This window comes from Mirounga angustirostris, unplaced genomic scaffold (assembly GCF_029215605.1).
Source record: "Mirounga angustirostris isolate CCGP_5_RB_7025 unplaced genomic scaffold, mMirAng1.0.hap1 SCAF_6, whole genome shotgun sequence".
Lineage (NCBI taxonomy): Eukaryota > Metazoa > Chordata > Mammalia > Carnivora > Phocidae > Mirounga > Mirounga angustirostris.
This window is the reverse complement of record NW_026991714.1, coordinates 56,749,992-56,765,115: the sequence shown is the minus strand read 5'-3', so window position 1 is coordinate 56,765,115 and position 15,124 is coordinate 56,749,992. Positions and strand designations below refer to the sequence as shown.

The 15,124-nt window shown below is 37.3% G+C and overlaps 1 protein-coding gene across 12 annotated transcripts in view; it reads right to left on the bottom strand.

Moving 5' to 3' along the window:
• Window positions 1-15,124, bottom strand: part of CCDC181 (coiled-coil domain containing 181) — a 75,429-nt gene that overhangs the window by 37,726 nt on the left and 22,579 nt on the right. For 3 of the 12 annotated variants that reach the window (XM_064594358.1, XM_054508070.2, XM_054508069.2), the window contains exons 1-2: window positions 3,915-4,116; window positions 2,352-2,420 (exon numbers count right to left, since the gene is read on the bottom strand). The exons of 5 other annotated variants lie outside the window; for them this stretch is intronic. The gene's annotated coding sequence lies outside the window, so the exon portion shown is untranslated. Of the gene's footprint in view, window positions 1-2,351; window positions 2,421-3,395; window positions 3,881-3,914; window positions 4,139-15,124 lie in introns of those variants that run through there. 4 more of the 12 variants (XM_045877513.3, XM_064594359.1, XM_064594352.1 and 1 more) reach the window with 4 other exon arrangements.

Genomic DNA, 15,124 nt, shown 5'->3' with positions numbered 1-15,124 from the left:
AAGGCTGAGGGAAAATTGTTTATGTGGATCCAATTGTCAAAAAGCAGCCAAAGGTAGAAATATATAGCAATAATCTGCACATTTTCCACCATTAACTTAAACAAAAACAAAAGAGCAATGCTTTCTAAATGTGCGTAGTTTTTTAGATTCAGTCTCAAAAGAGCTATAGAAATCTCATCTTCAGGGTCTCAAACACCTGGGACCCTATTTGTATACCTGTTTCTATACCTCAGAGCCTTCTCTTGCTCCTACACCAAGAATAAGTTACCTAAAACCTTTTTTGGAGGCAGAAAGTACAGATCTCAAGAGCACATTATTTAGGATGGAAAATGAGAGATATTTTGTCTGAATTAATAAATTATCCACAAACTTTGTTTTGGCCATTGGCTTCACTGTACTATCCGCAAACCTTTGGCTAGACTACCTAACCTGGTGCCATTTTTACTGAAGGGAGATATACATTATTTTCCTTCCATTGTTCACCATCAAATAATAGTGAAAGCATGTGGGAGAACATCTTTCCACTAGCTGCACAAGCACTAGCTAAGTAAAGAGATGAGGCTTTTCACTACTGTGTATGAAAAACATTGTAACAGGTTTTAGTGAACAGAAGGTTCAAATGAGTTAAAAGAATGACGAGGACACCTAAAATGTAAATAAACTCCAAGCTAAGGCTATGGGTGAGACATACAGAAAGTGGGAAGCACTGTATCCAGTTTCCTGTGCTACAATTTAAAGGTCAAAAGACAAGCTTGAACACATTCAGAGGCTAACAAACCAGGAGAATGGGGGATAAAAGAGAAAGAAGGGAAGAAGGGAGGCTATGAGAGTAAAATACCTTAGAACCAGACTCTGCGTAATACCTGAAAACCCTGGGAATATTATCCTAAAGAAGAGAAGATAACTGCTTTAAATTATTTTTTTTTTAAGATTTTATTTATTTGAGAGAGAGAGAGAAATAGAGAGAGCACAGAGGGAGAGGGAGAGGGAAGAAGCAGACTCCCCACTGAGCAGGGAGCCCAATGTGGGCCTCCATCCCAGGACCCTGAGATCAGGACCCAAGCCAAAGGCAGATGCTTAACAGACTCAGCCACCCAGGCGCCCTGCTTTACATTATTTAAATGGCTGCTAGGTAAAGGAGGATACCTTCAAATGGTAAAACTACTGTTAAAGGCTGGAAACCCAGGGACAAATTTTGGCAATTTAAAACAGAATTTACAGGGGCGCCTGGGTGGCTCAGTCGGTTAAGCGTCTGCCTTCAGCTCAGGTCATGATCTCAAGGTCCTGGGATCCAGCCCCGCTACAGGCTCCCTGCTCAGCAGGGAGTCTGCTTCTCCCTCCCTCCCCATGCTCATGCTTTCTCTCTTTTTTCTCTCTTAAATAAATAAATAAAATCTTTTTAAAAAATTATAAAATGGGGCACCTGAGTAGCTGAGTTGGTTGGGAGTCTGCCTTCAGCTCAGGTCATGATCCTGGAGTCCCAGGATCAAGCCCCACATCAGGCTCCCTGTTCAGTGGGGAGTCTGCCTCTCCCTCTGCCCCTCACCCCACTTGTGCTCTCTCTCTCTCTCAAATAAATAAATAAAATCTTTTAAAAAATAATAATAAAATGAAAAAAATAAAAATAAAACAGAATTTAGATTTTAAACTTGTCCTGAAACGAAGTGAGCTGCTTATTAGAAGTGTTGCATTCCTTGTCAACACAAAGAGCCTTAGAGCAAAACTGTTGAGCTAGAGGACCCTTAAGATTTATTTTAAACTTTTTATAAGCTGCAAATTAGCAAATAACTGCCAACTCATGAAAAGCAAGAGAATTTAAAAGGAATGCATAGTATCATGATAAGCTTAATCTAAAACAAATGATCAGTGCCTGAATAATTAAATCCAAGACTTAAAAAATTCTTATCTGGATCACTTAAATGTCATCTTTTCTCAGAATAGTGCTTGGTATTGGTACCCTTCCTCCACTCAAGACAAAGTTAGTTTTATGTACACGAATGTTAATCATTCAACCTAATTATTCAACTGAATAATTATAACTATTTCCAATGTATTAGTTGGATTATAATTCCTTCTAGATATTTATGTCTTGTATACTAAGAATACAAAATGTACTTTCTTAAAGAACTCAAAGTAAGGTTTCAAAACTTTGTAAAGCAAAGGTTGAGAGCAATAATACTTTGAGGTAACCTAGAGAAACCAAATCAATACTACAGAGTGAGTTTATTTACCACTGCCTAGCTGCAAGACAGGCTAAATCACATCAACCGCTATGTCTAACTACTAATTAAAAGTAAGGGCACCATGGATGATGTAGTACAAACAAACTCATTGTGATCCAAAATACTTACATAAATAATACTGTTTTTCACAGTCACAAGTGCCTTAGGATAATCAGCTTTCTTTTCAGACCAGGGATCCTGGAATTTATAATTCTAAGATGTTAAGGTTACATAACTAATTATTAGAATAAGATTTCTATGGAACTCTTCAGTGTTCTCCTTTAACTTTTTTGATAAACATAGTTCTGAATTTGTAAATAAATAGTTGCCTGAGGACTTTTGTTAGCTATGCCTTTATTATTTACAAAGACTCTCATCCATGTGAAAACTCAAATTTAACGCCAAAATATCAGCATAATAAATAAAAATAAAATGATTACAAATCAAACATATTAGGTGTTATTAAATCATACGATTATGCCATAATTAAAAAGAGGAAAAGCCTCAGCTGCAGTGACTCTGAGAAGTAAATGCATTAAATTTGTACTGCCGCCTTCTCCTGTACCTGCAAAAACCTCATGGCTGGTTGCCAAGTAAACAAAGAACATAAATCATAAACTCTTGTTACCAAGTCCCTTAAGCCTTTTTCAAATGCGTCACAGGATATTCAATCCCCTTCAGTTCTTTTAATCATCATCCCCAGGGTACTGGCCATATGGTACACAGTCATCATGCTGGAACAAAAATATATCTTACACAAAATGAATCACCTAACACTTATTCCTGTGAGTTTCACACATTTAAATTTCAATGTTTATCATCAGTAAAAATCTATGTAAGTGGCTTAGATCAGAACCACCCTCTTAATAGGTTAACTGTAGTAAGAGACAAATTAATTCCTTCCCCCTGGGTGTCTGTTAAATCCCATGCGGGTATGTGACTGCAGATCTTTTAGTGTGAGTCTAAGCCGAGTCTGTATTTATACACTTTTGACAACTTTCTTTCAGGATTCAGACATTTGAAAATAGTTTAATCTAATTCCTTGACTCCAGTCTTATCTCGTAGCCTTTTGAACATAGGCTTGTTTAAAATCTAAGAGAATTAAACAAACAAACAAACAAACTCAAAGAGAACCTGTTTTAATACAAAATAAGTACTAAAGCAAAAGCTAACCCTTAATAGCATCATGAGACCATCTGGCCCATTCTTCTTGCTGCATTTTTCCAAACCGAAATCCTATGAGTAAAAAAATTTTAAATTCATACTCCGTCACAAAGTATGACAATGATATGTTACACACATTAGGTGATAACTTTAATTTGTATCCAGGGTCCCCAGGTACCATCAACTAAATGAATACCTGAGCCTCTTCATGGAAGCTACCACTTCAGGAGTGACTTTTTTCTCCCAGGGATGAGAACGTTGAGAGGGGAAAGAAAATGATACAAATGAGAGACTAAGCTACGCTCAGACGGGTTTCCCTCGTACAAACCAAGCGAGGTGTTGCCAGACATCCCCGCAGGTTCCGTGGAACCCGCACTCGGCAGGATCAGGCGCCAACAGGAAGGCTCTTCCTCTCTTCTAACCACCTTTCCTCCCAGTTGTCCCACACGTTTTACCCCCGTATCCTCTCTCCCACCATAAGTATCTCCACACCATCCTTCCCTTCTCTCCCTCTGTATCCCCTCCTGCCTGTGTAAGATGCAGCGGCTGGGGTCACAGAGATGGCCGGGGAAGTTCTCCTCTCTTCCTCTTTCTAAGCTCTGACAGTGAGGCGAGGGAGACCCCAGCACCGGCTCCCACGGCGCAGAGAACCCGGCTGCCATAGCAACGGCGCACCTCCACGTCCTCCATCCGGGCCTCTCTTACTACGAGCGCGCGATGGACCAGCGCAGGCGCAGACGACAACCTGAGAACACCTGCCCCTCCCCCCTTAAACAAGCTCTTCCTGGAATCTGCAGAGGACCTGTCAGGCTGCGGTTTCCAAGGAGACAAACAAGAAAGCCCTGCGTCACGGGCAAGGTTGGGGGCGTGAGTCCGAATTGGTGAAGGATCACTTTCTTGGTTTTAAGTTTTCCCACGTGGGCGCGCCTGGGTGGCTCAGTCGTTAAGCGTCTGCCTTCGGCTCAGGTCATGATCCCAGCGTCCTGGGACCGAGCCCCACGTTGGGCTCCCTGCTCCGCGGGAAGCCTGCTTCTCCCTCTCCCACTCCCCCTGCTTGTGTTCCTGCTCTCACTATGTCTCTCTCTGTCAAATAAATAAATAAAATCTTAAAAAAAAAGTTTTCCCATGTGTAGCAGTCTTTCGCCAAATACGGAATTTCTTAGAACAGTTTCTGGATATATATATTTCTGTATGTTATTCGCCGTTGGCATCAGAATCATTTCCATTTTGACTAGTAGGTACCAAATTGCTAACTAGTTACCAGATTTTTCACTCGAAGCTTCCCTCCCACGACCGCGAATGAAAAAAACGAATCCCAAAAGAGTGGTCAAAAGATGTTTGCTCCAGCTTTCAAGCGTGTCAAAATGGTCAACTAGGATTTTCTCAAATCCTCTTTAAAGATCGCCTTTATTATAAAGGGGAAGCAAGATGAATTGTATTTTTTTAAGATTTTATTTATTTATTTGAGAGCGAGGGAGAGGGAGCACAAGCAGGGGGAAGGGCAGAGGGAGAAGCAGACTCCGTGCTGAGCAGGGAAACCCCTGGGATCATGACCTGAGCAGAAGGCAGAGGCTTAACGGACTGAGCCACCCAGGCGCCCCGCAAGATGGATTTTAGGTTGCAGTAACAAATGATAAGATTTTAGAAATTGTCTATTCCCTGCCAGAAATAGACAAAAAACAGGGAGGAAATATGAAAATGTTTCCTCAGTACTCCAGAATTTTCAGATTATTTTTTTGTTTGTTATTAGAATTTTTATCACTTGGTACATTGGAGAGCATCTTTTCTTCAGAGGATCATGTAAAATTGAGTTTTAAAGTATTCTCCAAACTGCAGAGTAAACTAAGTTAAAAAATAAAAAGATTTAAGGTTAAAATGGATTACAATATTGAGTGCACTTCCTAGCTGCAATGTATAACTTATAGTTCTAATGATTTAATGTTTCTTCTGCTACAGGACTTAGATCTTAGGCCAAACACTTGAAAAAGATAAAATACAAAATCATTGAGTGTTTAAGGTTCAAGGAATTTTAGTTAAATCTCCTTTAATAAGTATAGAATTACTACAAAAGCTACTATAACATCTAGGTTTCAGAACTCCTACTAATTTTTTTCCACTGATCCTCCCAAATATTTGTAAATGTTTTTACAAATGTTATGGTCTATAGCACCATTGTTCATAGTAGCCAAAAAGTGGAAACAATCCAAATGCCCATCAAATGATGAAAGCATAAATAAAATGTGGTATATCCATACAATGGAATATTTTAAGCGATAAAAAGGAATGAAGTACTGGTAAATACTACCACAGGGATGAGCTTTGCAAACCTAAACATTATGTTAAGTGAAAGAAGCTAGAAGCAAAAACCACATATTATATGATTCTATTTATATGAAATGTCCAGAAGAAGCAAATTTACGGAGATAGAAGGTAAATTAGTGGTTGCCTAGTGATGGGGTTGGCCTGCCATTGGGGGAAAAAATGGGTGAGTGACTGCTTAGGTTGAATTGTATGGTATATGAATAATATGCTAACAGTAAAACTGGTGCCCCACCAAAATATTATTGGAATAGTGGGCAAAGCATAAGTAGAGAGATGAAAATATTTTTTAAGTTTCCAAGATTCTGAATATAGATTCTATCTCCTGTGCTTAAACTGATAGAAGATTTTAATTTCTAAGTCTAGTTGTCCCTTTTATAAAATAGAGATAGTAACATTTGCCTTTAGGATTATGAAGATTAAATGAGGTAATCTGCGTGTTTAGCACAATGCCTAATGTATACAAAGTGCTCAAAAAAATGTGCCTGTTATCCTTACATATTACTTATTATCATTACAACGTTACATCCAAAAGGATGAAAGTAGGTTCTAAAATATCCTTAAATGTCCAAAACTCAAATAAGAAAAATTTTAAATTATGTGTGGAATTCTATTTTAAAAGTCTTCCTACATTGTCAGTTTTTTTTTATTTTACAAAAGATCCAGATGTTAATATGTCAATTTCAGAGAAATGTATGTTAAACATGATAGTTATAGAACTCTTGTGTTATGTACCTGAATGAGATTTAAAAGTGGGATGGAGGGGTGCCTGGGTGGCTCAGGCGGTTGAATGGTTGAGTGTCCAACTCTTGGTTTCAGCTCAGGTGTGATCTCAGTGTTGTGAGATAGAGCACTCCATCAGGCTCTGTGCTAGTGCAGAGTCTGCTACAGATTCTCTCTCTCTCTCCCTCTGCCCCACCCCCACTCTCTCTAAATAAATAAATAAATAAATAAATAAATAAATAAATAAATAAAATCTTTAATTAAAAGAAAGTGGGATGGATAGGGAGCACCTAGCTGGCTCAGTCAGAAGGGCATATGACTCTTGATCTTGGGGTCATGAGTTCAAGCCCCACATTGGATGTAGAGATTATTAAAAAAAATAAATAAACTAAAAAAGCATCTGGGTGGCTCAGTAGGTTAGGTGTCCAACTCTTGATCTCAGTTCAGGGCTTGTGCTCAGGTCTTGATCTCAGGATCGTGAGTTCAAGTGCCACATTGGGCTCCACTGTAGGTGTAGAGCCTACTTAAAAAATAAATTAATTAAATAAATAAATAAAAATAAAATGGGGTGGTTAGCTGTAAAAATTCAGAAACACATCACGCTTAAATGGAAGTCAGAATTCCAGTTACCACACCAGTTAGGATCCAGTTGCACATAAAATAAGTATAAAAAGCTTGAAAATAGTAATAAAAAGTTATTACAAAGTTTGTGAGCTAAGCCTGAGCCATTTGCAGAAGAGTCTGTCACAGTCCCTTCTTTTATTCTAATAAACTGAGGACTCTGAGTTCCCAGCCTGGAAATTAGAATGTGATCATTTGAAAGGAAGGGAAAGAGAAGAGGTGGGCTGTTGAAAGCAGGTACACTGACACCAGAAGGAACTAGAAAGAGGTGGCTGACTGACATGCAGGGAGAAAAATAAAAAGAATTGAAATCAGAGACTACAAACCAAAATCTTTGATCATCTTTTTTAAGGGCAAGCAAAGATAAACACTAAATAACAACATTGTAAAATAATAATTCATAATCTGTGGTGATAAACCTAAACTATCAAAAAAAGATTTATTCACTGTCATCTATTTAAGAAAGCAGAGAAATATTAGGTTTTCAATAACTTAATTCAATTTTTCCTGTTGAGTTCCTTACTTATGGTTCTGCCTGAGAGGTGAATAATTCCCAATCTATGCATGAAGGAGCTCACAGACTTATAAAGGAGATAAACTTAAACAAAGGGAACACAGTGTGACACACAAGGTGCAGATTTAGCTCAAAAATGGAGCTCAATTAGGAAAAGAGTGACAATAAAAATTCCTTTGCAAGTGTTGACATTAGAGCTGACTTTTGAAGAATGAAAAGAATTGCACAAGGATGGAGCATTATGCAGAGACGTTAGGATTCGTGAGGGCATGGAGGCATTAACTAGTTTATTCTGGGATCTTTATGTAATTCAGAATTGCTGGTTTGACTCAAGATGAGGAGTGGCATAAGATGAAATCCGTCCTTCATTGCCTATGGCAGCCTCTGAGATATTTTAAGCATATTGTGAAAACAACTGCAGTTTCCATTAAAGCACATTGTTAAACAACGTTTCCATTAAAATGGATAGCATCTTTGGGAAAGTTAAGTGTATCATTCATTTCTTCTAAACTGTGAGTTCCTTAAAGCAGAGACTGAATTTTAGATCTCTTTGTATACTTAGCAGAACTGGCATTTAAATGTCTGATAAATATTTATTGAGTTGACATAACTGAATAAATGAACTAAATTTATCGTGAAAACCTTAATCATGCACTTTATATCAAATTTATAATTTCCTCCTAATACTTTATCTGCTCAGAAGCTATTGAAAGAATTAGTGTTTTGATGATCAGGAAGAAGAATGCATTTCTAAAATGGGGCATTTTATTTTTTTATTTTTTAAAAAGATTTTATTTATTTATTTATTTATTTATTTGAGAGAGAGCGAGCACGAGCAGGGGGAGGGGCAGAGGGAGAGGGAGAGAGAGAATCCTCCAGCAGACTCCCCACTGAGTGAGGAGCCCGACAAAAATGCTGGGCTGGATCCCAGGGTCCTGAGATCATAACCTGAGCTGAAGGCAGAGGCTTAACGGACTGAGCCACCCAGGCACCCCCAAAATGGGGCATTTTGGAAAGTGCAGAACTTTGGTAAATTAGGATAATCAGAGGTACCATGAAACCATGAGAGCACAGAACGGGCATGCAAGTGAGGAAGAAATGATGGGAAAATGCTAATGACACATTTGTCAGTTTTATAGAGTTCAGCACATCACTGTACTCTCTCCTTCATACACATACCATTTAAACAACCCCATTTACTATAGCATCAAAAAGAATAAAATACTTAAGAATAAAGTTACCAAAGAGGTGAAAGATCTGTATACTGAAAACAATAAGATACTAATGGCAGAAATTGAAGAAAACACAAATGATGGAAAGATCTCCACATTCACAGATTAGAAGAATATTGCTAACATGTTCATACTACCCAAAGCAATCTACAGATTCAATACAATCCCTATCAAAATTCCAATAGGATTTTTGCAGAAATAGAAAAAAAATCCTAAAACTCACATGAAACCACAAAAGACCCCAAATAACCAAAATAATCTTGAGAAAGAACAAAAATAAGGGCATCACACTTCCTGATCTCAAACTATATTACAAAGCTATAATAATTGACTTGATCCCCAAACCAGGAAAAGACCCCATCAAAAAAGAGAATTAAAGATCAATATCCCTGATGAACATGGATGCCAAAATTCTCATCAAGATACTAGCCAATAGCATCCAACAGTACATTAAGAGGATAATTCACCACGACCAAAGGGGGCTTATTCCTGGGATGCAAGGGTGGTTCAAAATTCACAAATCAATCAACGTGATACATCACATTAATAAAAGAAAGGACAAGAACCATGTGATCCTCTCAATTGATGCAGAAAAAGCATTTGACAAAATACAGCATCCTTTCTTGATTAAAATTCTCCACAGGGTAGGGATAGAGAACATGTACTTCAATATCATAAAGGCCACATACGAAAAGCCCACCACGAATATCATTCTCAATGGGGAAAAACTGAGAGCATTTCCCCTAAGGTGAGGAACATGACAGGGATACCCACTCTCACCACTATTGTTCAACATAGTACTAGAAGTCCTAGCCTCAGCAATCAGAAAACAAAAATAAATAAAAGGCATTCAAATCAGCAAAGAAGAAGTCAAACTCTCACTCTTCGCAGATGACATGATACTTTATGTGGAAAACCCAAAAGACTATACCCCAAAATTGCTAGAACTCATACAGGAATTCAGTAACATGGCAGGATATAAAATCAGTGCACAGAAATCAGTTGCATTTCTATACACTAACAATGAGACAGAACAAAGAGAAATTAAGGAGTTGAGCCCATTTACAATTGCACCAAAAACCATTAGCTACCTAGAAATAAACCTAACCAAAGAAGTAATGGTTCTGTACTCTAAAAACTATAGAGGGCGCCTGGGTGGTCAGATGGTTAAGCATCTGCCTTCGGCTCAGGTCGTGATCCCAGGGTCCTGGGATCGAGTCCCGCATCGGGCTCCCTGCTCCTTGGGAGCCTGCTTCTCTCTCTCTCTCTCTCTCTGTCTCTCATGAATAAATAAATAAAATCTTTAAAAAAAAAAAAATTAAAAAAAAATAAAAAAAATAAAAACTATGGAACACTTATGAAAGAAATTGAGGAAGACACAAAGAGATGGAAAAACATTCCATGCTCATGGATTGGTAGAATGAGTATTGTTAAAAATGTCTATGCTACCCAGAGCAATCTACACACTCAATGCAATCCCTATCAAAATACCATCAACATTTTTCACAGAGCTGAAACAAATAATCCTAAAATTTGTATGGAACCAGAAAAGACCCAAAAGAGCCAGAGGAATGTCGAAAAAGAAAACCAAAGCTGGTGGCATCACAATGCTGGACTTCAAGCTCTATTTCAAAGCTGTAATCTTCAAGACGGTATGGTACTGGCACAAAAACAGGCACATAGATCAATGGCACAGAATAGAGAACTCAGAAACGGGCCCTCAATTCTATGGTCAACTAATCTTCGACAAAACAGAAAAGAATATCCAATGGAAAAAGGACAGTTTCTTCAATAAATGGTGCTGGGAACATTGAACAGCCACATGTAGAAGAATGAAACTAGACTTTTTTCTCACACCATACAAAGATAAACTCAAAACGGATGAAAGACCTAAATGTAATACAGGAATGCATCAAAATCCTAGAGGAGAACACAGGCAGCAACCTCTTTGACCTTGGATGCAGCAACTTCTTTCAAGATACGTCTCCAAAGGCAAGGGAAACAAAAGCAAAAATGAACTATTGGGACTTCATCAAGATAAAAAGCTTCTGCACAGCAAAGGAAACAGTCAACAAAACTAAAAGGCAACCTACGGAATGGGAGAATATATTTGCATGACATATCAAATAAAGGGCTAGTATCGAAGATCTATAAAGAACTTATCAAACTCAATACCCCAAAAACAAATAATCCAGTTAAGAAATGGGCAGAAGATGTGAACAGACATTTCTCCAAAGAAGACATACAAATGACCAACAGACAAATGAAAAAATGCTCCACATCACTTGGCATCAGGGAAATACAAATCAAAACCACAATGAGATATCACCTCACACCAGTCAGAATGGCTAAAATTAACAAGTCAGTAAACAACAAATGTTGGTGGGGATGCGGATAGGGGAAATGTCTTATACTGTTGGTGGAAATACAAGCTGGTGCAGTCATTCGGGAATGCAGTACGGAGGTTCCTCAAGAAGTTAAAAATAGAGCTACCCTAGGACCCAGCAATTGCACTACTGGGTGTTTACCCCAAAGATACAAATGTAGTGATCCAAAGGGGCACCTGCACCCCAATGTTCATAGCAGCAATGTCCACAGTAGCCAAACTGTGGAAAGAGCCAAGGTGTCCAACGACAGATGAATGGATAAAGATGTGGTATATATATATATATATATATATATATATATACACACACACACAGACACACACACACACAATGGAATATTACTCAGCCATCAGAAAGGATGAATACTTACCATTTACATCGACTGGATGGAACTGGAGGTATTATGCTGAGCGAAATAAGTCAATCAGAGAAAGACAATTATCATCTGTGGAAAATAAGAAACAGGGCAGAGGACTATAGGGGAAGGGAGGAAAAACAGAATGCAAGTCATCAGAGAGGGAGACAAACCATCAGAGACTCTTCAGTATAGGAAATAAACAGCGTTGCTGGAGGGGAGGTAGGTGGGGGGAAGGGGTATTTGGGTGGTGGGCAATAAGGAGGGCACATGATGTGATGAGCACTGGGTGTTATATGGAACTGATAAATTATTGAACACTACATCTGAAACTAATGATGTACTACAAGTTGGCTAAGTAAATTTAATAATTAGAAAAGCTATTGTAATTGAAACAGTATGGTGCTGGCACAAAAACAGACACACACATCGATGGAACAGAATGGAGAGCCCAGATATAAATCCATGCTACATGGTCAACCAATCTTTGACCGTGAGGCCAAGAATACACAATGGGGAAAGGATTATCTCTTCAATAAAAGGCTTTAGGTAAACTGGATATCTACAATACAAAAGAATAAAATTGGACCCTCATCTCACATCATATACAAAAATTAACTTGAAGTGGATTGAAAACTTAAATGTAAGACCTACAACTGTAAAATTCCTGGAAGAAAACATAGTGGATAAGCTCTTTGAGATTGGTCTTGGCAATGATTTTTTGAGTATAACACCAAAAGCATAGGCAATGCAAGCAGAAATTAAAAAGTTAAACTAAAAAAAAATTAAACTAAAAACTTCTGCACAGCAAAGGAAACCATCAACAAAATGAAAAGGCAACCTGTGGAATGGAAGAAAATATCTGCAAACTACATATCTGATAAGAGGTTAATACCCAAAATATAAAAGGAAGTCATACAACTCAATAGCAAAAATAATAATAAATAATCCAATTTAAAAATAGGCAAAGTAAATAGACATTATTCCAAAGACATACAGTGGTCAATAGGTATATGAAACGGTACTCAACATCACTAATGATCAGTGCAAAACCTCACATCTCTTAGAATGGTTATTATCAAAAAGGCAAGATGTTATAAGTGTTGGTGAAGATGTGGAGAAAAAGAAATCCTTGTACACTGTTGGTGGAAATGAAAACTGGTGCAGCCACTATGGAAAACAGTATGGAGGCTCCTCAAAAAATTAAAAATAGAACTACCATATAACCAAGCAAAACCATGTATAGGAATATACCCAAAGGAAATGAAATCAATATCTCAAAAAGATATCTGCACTCCTATGTTCACTACAGCATTATTCATAATATCCAAGACACAGAAACAATATAAGAGTTCATCAATGGGTAAATGAATAAGGAAAATTGATATATATAGATATAGATATATCACATATATATGATGGAATATTATTCAACCACAAAAAGAAAGAAATTATGCCATTTATGACAACATGGATGAACCTGGAAGATATGCTGAATGAAATAAGCCAGACATAGAAAGAAAATTCTGTATGATCTCATATGTGGAATCTAACAAGGTTGAACTCATGGAACCAGAAAGTAGAACAGTGGTTGCCAGTGGCTGGAGGGTGAGCGGGAAATGCGGGATATTGGTCAAAGGGCACAAACTTTCAGTTATAAGATGAATAAGTTCTTGGGATCTGTATGACATGATAACTGTAGCTTAATAACACTGTATTGTATACTTGAAATTTGCTAAGAGAGTAGATTTTAGGTATTGTCACCAAAAAAAGGTAACTAACTATATGAGGTGATGGATGTGTTTAACTTGATTGAGGTAATCATTTCTCTCTCTCTCTCTCTCTCTATATATATATATATAAAATCATCACATTATACACCTTAAAAATCATGTCATGCAACCCAAATATGTACAATTTTTGTCAATTATATCTCAATACAGCTGGATAAATACATAAAATCCTCTTCCTTCTCCCCTCTGATGTAAGTGCCCTCAGGCTTTTGATGACCGAACAAGAGAGAAGAATTAAGGAAATGTAGGAACAGGATGATTTAGGAAGAGCCAGGTAAAGAAAAGAAGTTGACTGCTATCCAGGGCCTTTCATTTAAATGTGCTTTATGCTTCTTAAAGTCTGAAAATGTTAAATATCAATGAAAACTGTATTTTAGTTATAGGCAGTAGAAATGTGTTAGGAATTTATGACTCATTAAAGACTATGGGATTCTACAAATAAAAGATCACTGTATATGTGATGGGTGCCATGTGTTTTCCCTTTCCATTTTTAATTTGCTACAGTTATAACTTTACATTTTAAATGTGCATTCTGAAAAAAAGATCCCAGAAATGGATAGCACTCCTCCAGTTTTCTGTGATTCGTCATTATGCAATGCATAGAAGTAAGTAAGCACACACCATGGGCAAGAGAGTAGCATTAAATTGAGCAACTCTCTTTAAATAAATGAACATTTTGAAGGAAGGCTTTGACAAGCCGATATTTAACTTAATTAGCCAAAGAGAAGAGATTAAATAAGGGTCAAGAATTAAGAAGACATGACCATACATGTCACCTATAAAACTGTTCCAGGTAATATACTTCACAGACAATATTCAGATTCTGTGTAGTCATAATATAATTCAACAAAAATTATTGAGCACCTATGTGCCAGACACTGTTCTAGATACTTGGAATATATCAATGAACTATTACATTCCCTGGAAATCAGAGTTTCAATTACCTCAGCCATCTAGAACCCAGTTCCAAAAAAAAGAGAAAAGGAAGTGCAAAAAGCTTGAAAGCAAAAATATAAAGCTACTATAAAGTTTGTGAGCTCAGTGTGAGTGGTTTGTAGGAGAATCTCTCCCAGTTCTTTGGCTTACTTCATTCTAAGCTCAGATCTCTGAGTTCCCAGCCCAGAAATTAGAATGTGGTCAGTTGAAAGGAAGGGAAAGAGGAGAGATATGTAAGTGGGATATTTTTCTGAATTCTTTACCTTTACATTCCATCTTTAATGTTACTCATTTGCAGAACAGCTTATAATTATAATGTTTAACATACATGTATTTGAAATCGATACATTAACATCTAGATCTTTTTTAAGTTAAAAACTATTTGATAATGTAGGGAATATTTTCTTTAGAGATTCACTGTCTTCATGGAGCTCACCTTCCAGTAGAGAGAAGACAATAAGAAACATACTAAGTAAGTAATTCCTATTGTGTATTAGAAAGTGATAAATGATACACAAACATAGAACAAGCAAGAAGGGATCAGAAATGTGGGGGTGGGTTCTGAAAGCGGGGTTGAAATTTTACATAAAGTAATTAAGCCTTCCTGAGGTGACATTTGAGACTTTTATTAGAATTATATACAGATTTGACATATATATCATATCATATACATTACATACATGTAATTACATATCAGATATATCTCTTATCTAGATATAGTTATAATGAACATATAACAACTTTCCCCCAAAATCAAGACTTTCTGTAATTTACTATTATGAGTGTGTCACATTCAAAACTGGAGGGCCTGAGTTTGCTTGTGACCTTTAGCAGCAGGACAAACCCACTTTTCGCTTG